Source organism: Neofelis nebulosa, chromosome X, assembly GCF_028018385.1.
Source record: "Neofelis nebulosa isolate mNeoNeb1 chromosome X, mNeoNeb1.pri, whole genome shotgun sequence".
Lineage (NCBI taxonomy): Eukaryota > Metazoa > Chordata > Mammalia > Carnivora > Felidae > Neofelis > Neofelis nebulosa.
In genome coordinates, this window is record NC_080800.1 from 116087894 (window position 1) to 116092528 (window position 4635).

Sequence of the window (4635 nt, forward strand, 5' to 3'; positions counted from 1 at the left end):
TTGCCTAGATTTGCTTACTTCAAAGTAGTCCTAAAATGGCTACATGAAAAAATAACTACACTTTACATGGCTGTATGCTCAGGTTTTTTTTCCTACTTAATTTTAGTTGAACAGATAAGTTTATAATTCTTTAAATTCTTTATGATGTGATATATTTGAATGCTGGAGTCGGAATCAGAATATATGGGTTGTGTTCAGAGTTCTACCTCTTCCTGCTAGTAATAGGAGGACACATCATGGCTCACTTTTGTGTAATGCTAATTTAAGCTTGATAATACAACTTGAAAGAACTTGAGCTTGACCACAAGCTTGATATGTGCAAACAGTGTGATCCATATTTAAAAAAAAAAACAAACCCTCCTGATATTATCACAGGCTGGGCTAATAAGAATAAGTATCTCATGAAAAAGAAGATGGTTATCCTTTTCTGATCTGCACTGTAAAGACTTCAACTGGAATAGTATGTTCATTTCATGACACCATGTTTCTGGGCGGGTCATTGGGAGATGACTGGTATCTAGAACCGTGGCTTTCAGAAATTTTTTGACCATGATAGGAAATATTTTATTTTATTTATTTCTTGAGGTCTGTGTATCTGGAGAGAGTGTGTGCATGCACAAGCAAGGGAGGGGCAGGGAGAGAGGGAGAAAGAATCCCAAGCAGGCTCTGTGCTGTCACCAGAGAGCCCGATGTGGGGCTCAGTCTCACAAACTGTGAGATCATGACCTGAGCTGAAATCAAGAATTGGACACTTAACTGAGCCATCCAGGTGCCCCATCTCTGGAAATACATTTTATATCACAACGCAGTGGTGTGTGTGCGCGCGCGTGTGCTCACTGTGTATAACAAGAAAGTGTCATAAAATATTTAATACATGTAATAACAGTTTTTTAGTCTGATTTATCTAAGTAATCTCTACACTCTATTTGGGACTTGAACTCAGAACCCCAAAATTGAGAGTCTCATGCATTTTCGACTGAGCCAGCCAGGTGCCCTGGGGATAACAATTTAATATATGTGATGCACTATGATATTTTCCATTTACTAAATAATGTTATGTTATGATCTATTTTTAAAGGATTGGGACCCTGAAGCAACTCAAGAGCACATCCCCATTATCTTGGAAAACACTGATGTGAAATATGTGATGGTTATAATTTAGTGGTTATCATCATCATCATCATCATCATCATCATTAGTTGATACTAAATACCACCTAGTTAATATGCAATTGCTTATCTAATAGTGTGTGTGCTGTTCAGTATACACTTATATGTTGCAAAAAATAGTCATTCCACCTGTCAGAGGAAGGTAGGTGGCTAGCTACGTACACGATTAAAATTACTTTAGCAAGAGCTAGTCTATGTGGAACCACTGCTTAAAAAGAAAAACAATTCTCTTAATTTTGTTTTAACTTTGTGTATCAGCGATGTATTTGTAAATTGTATTGTCATTCCCACAGGGGAAAAGAAGAGAAAAATCAGATATACCTAAAAACTCAGAAACACCATTGTAAACAGACAAAAAAGGAGACTACATTGTACAGTCCATATAATCAAATACAAATTAAATTCCCACTTAATGCCTAGCTCCCTTATTTTGTCTACCTCCTGTCCCTTATCAAAGTACTTCTCTCCTGCATTGTTAAGAATCTGAATTCCTGACTCGCAATGACACTTGCAATATATTTGGCTGAAAAAATAGTGGCCATACTTTTCTGATTACATGATGCATTTATTGTTTCCGGTTGTGTGGTTGTATATGAAAGGGAAACTATGGATTGAGTTTTATAAATCCATATTCCTTATATTCCATTTGATGTATCTTTTAGGTATAGCATATGCTATATCATTGTCTCGCTCGATTTTCATCTTGGAGGTGGTACTCTTGTTTTTCATTATACCTGGAATAAAAACACAGAGGAATTATTGTTGGTATAAATTGGTTAAAAGAGCAACAGGTGTTATAGCTATATTATTCCGTAAACCGAACAAGGTGAGTTGACTATCTCAAACCCCACTCCTTCCCTTCCCTCACTTTCTGTCCCTTCACTGGTCCAGGATGAGGTGGCACAGCCTACTGGAGCTGAAAGGTGTCCTGAGGCTCACACCCCCAGTAGATGGGTGAGGAGCGGTGGCTTGCTCACGGCAGGCAGTGAGCAAATATGCCAAAGATAAGGAAAAAGGACACCTTTCAGGAGGGGAGAAAGCTGCAAGCACAGCCGTGGCCTCCTGGCTCTTAGCGCTCTGCATCACGTGGTCTCAGAGAGTTCCAGGAGGGCCAAGACAGAAGAGAAACCACCAGAAGTGCCACTCATAGGACTGCTGTGTGCGGTTGCAGAATTTGTGTGCTGCACAAAGGCACCTAGTGGGTGAGAGTGGGCAGTAAGGCTTGAAGATCAGCCTGTGTTCTGTTTGCTATGCTAGGAACCCACAGGGCAGTATAAGCCCACAGAGGGTTCTCATTTCTAATATGTCCAGCAAGGGGGGGATATGTGACTAATTCGTTAATCTCGAGGGGCACCTTTTCCCAAATCCATTTGTCCTGAGGGGACATCTGTCTCCAGTTTGCACAGGCTATTGGTGGCCACACTGGTACCCTCTGCAGTCATGCAGCAGTGTCCCTGGGAATGGCTATGGATCCTCACTTGCCCTCAACTTCCCTTGATGTCCCTAGAGTAGTAGGGAAGGGCAGAAGGTAGGGCTCCTGCTTAGAAGGAGGAGATCTGAGGGAGGTGACAGGTTAGAGATTGGTTTAGGAAGCTTAGGAAATAACTCGGAATTGTACAAGGAGCTGGAAATGTAGTTTTCCTGTGGCTAAAATGTTGAATGTTAATAAAATTAATGTAAAGCACTCCATGTCCAGTAGAATTATTTTACTGTATTTGCAAGTATCCACATCAAGTATTTGCCATCATTAATGTGGAACATTAAGGTTACAGTCCATTTGCTTTGGTCTGCTTTGTTTTAGGGTAAGAAGCCTCTTCATCAGACAATAAGAAAGGCAGTGTCAGGGAGGGGCCAAGACGAACACGAGTTAAGTGTTATGATACCATGTAGATACTATTTACTTTGTAAGAAGTTGAATCGTTTTTGCATACTGCATATCTCCAACAAATATTCACCTTCTGACTTTACTGATTGTCAAGTGTCGATTCCTGTCTTTTGAGATCAACAGAATTTCGCTAGTATTCAAACAAAACATGCAGAGCCAAACAAAAGACAACCCGAAAGGATGCCGTAACACTTGCAAATCATCTATGTCTGGACTAATATTCTCTACCACTAAAACATGTGCATCAAGTGACAATTACAGTCAGGTTCGTATGATCAGGGTTAGCAATGAGGATTTTGTGTGATATACCTGAATGTTTTGATGGATATTCATTGTGTTGATATGCTTTGTTGTTTTCATTTGATTCATTTGGCAATCCATGGAGTTTTATGGGTGCTGCAAAATATTTGCAACTCTTTACTTATCTTGAAAACTTGTCACAGGAAAATGTAATTACTCTAGGATATAATTGTACTTCCCCAGTGGCTAGTGGCACTTGTTTTTTAAAAGCTTTATTTATTTATTTTGAGAGAGCGAGAGAGAAAGTCGGGGAGGGGCAGAGAGAGAGAGAGGGGAGAGAGAGGATCCTGAGCAGGCTTCACGCTCTCAGAGCCGGATGTGGGGCTCGAGCTCACAAACTCTGAGATCATTACCTGAGCGGAAGTCAAGACTCAGATGCTTAACCAACTGAGCCACCCAGGCGCCCCAGCTAGTGTTACTTTCTAAGCTTATTATTGTCCAGTTAATTTTTACTCACCAGAATCAGCTACGTGTAAATGAAGGTGACAGTCCACTAAAAGCACAAAAATAAAAAAGCAAAATAACTTAGGGCATTTGTCCATTATTTAAATATTTTAATTCTTTTATCGGAAAAAGTTTAACTGTGGCCCAGTTATCTGCTCCTTCTCTATCCTTTGAACTGAGGTGCTCTGCTGCCTTCAGGGTTCTGAAGTAGGGCCACTTACTATGAGGTCAGCACACATCACTGTGATGGTATGGCCTCACAGAGTCAAGCCAGCCAGTGGGGTGACTGAGAGAATGAAGGGGCGGGCCGAGCAGGCTACCATAGCACCTGTGGAATTAGCTCCCTGCCCTCAGAGAGCTTGTAGTTAGTAACAGGAAGCCGACACACATCAGTGGTAATGCAGGGTGACTCACATCACGAGAATCCAACAGAGGAGGGAGTAGAATGTAAACAAACAGGAGGGATCTTGTGATCAAAATGCCTGGATTCCAATCCTGGTCCCTCACTTATTAGTTGACGTTCAGCAAGCGACTTGCTTTCTGAGTCTCAGTTTTCTCATCTGTAAAATGGGAGTGAAAATAGTACCTCTTGCATATGGTTACTGTGGTGGTTAAATAAGTTAATCAGTGTAACGTTCCCACAGCTGTGTCTGAACAAATGGCAGCTGTTGCTATTATACATGGGAGTATCTACATCCAGAGTAAAGCAACAAGTCCGTACGCTTCTAACCCCCGAGATGTTATTCAGAGACCTAAACCCAAGTGACTGCCTCCCAGAGTTTATTTTACGGAGGCAAAATGGATAGTCCCCAAATGTGAAAATGGAAATGCAATGTA

General features: G+C 41.0%; 1 long non-coding RNA gene across 1 annotated transcript; it reads right to left on the reverse strand.

Moving 5' to 3' along the window:
- Positions 1–1672: 1672 nt before the first annotated feature.
- LOC131502612 (uncharacterized) lies at positions 1673–3986 on the reverse strand. The gene is made up of 3 exons (XR_009257093.1): positions 3812–3986; positions 3364–3450; positions 1673–1903 (listed from the first exon to the last, which is right to left on the reverse strand). It is a non-coding gene; the product is annotated as an uncharacterized LOC131502612 (long non-coding RNA).
- Between the last annotated feature and the right edge of the window lie 649 nt (positions 3987–4635).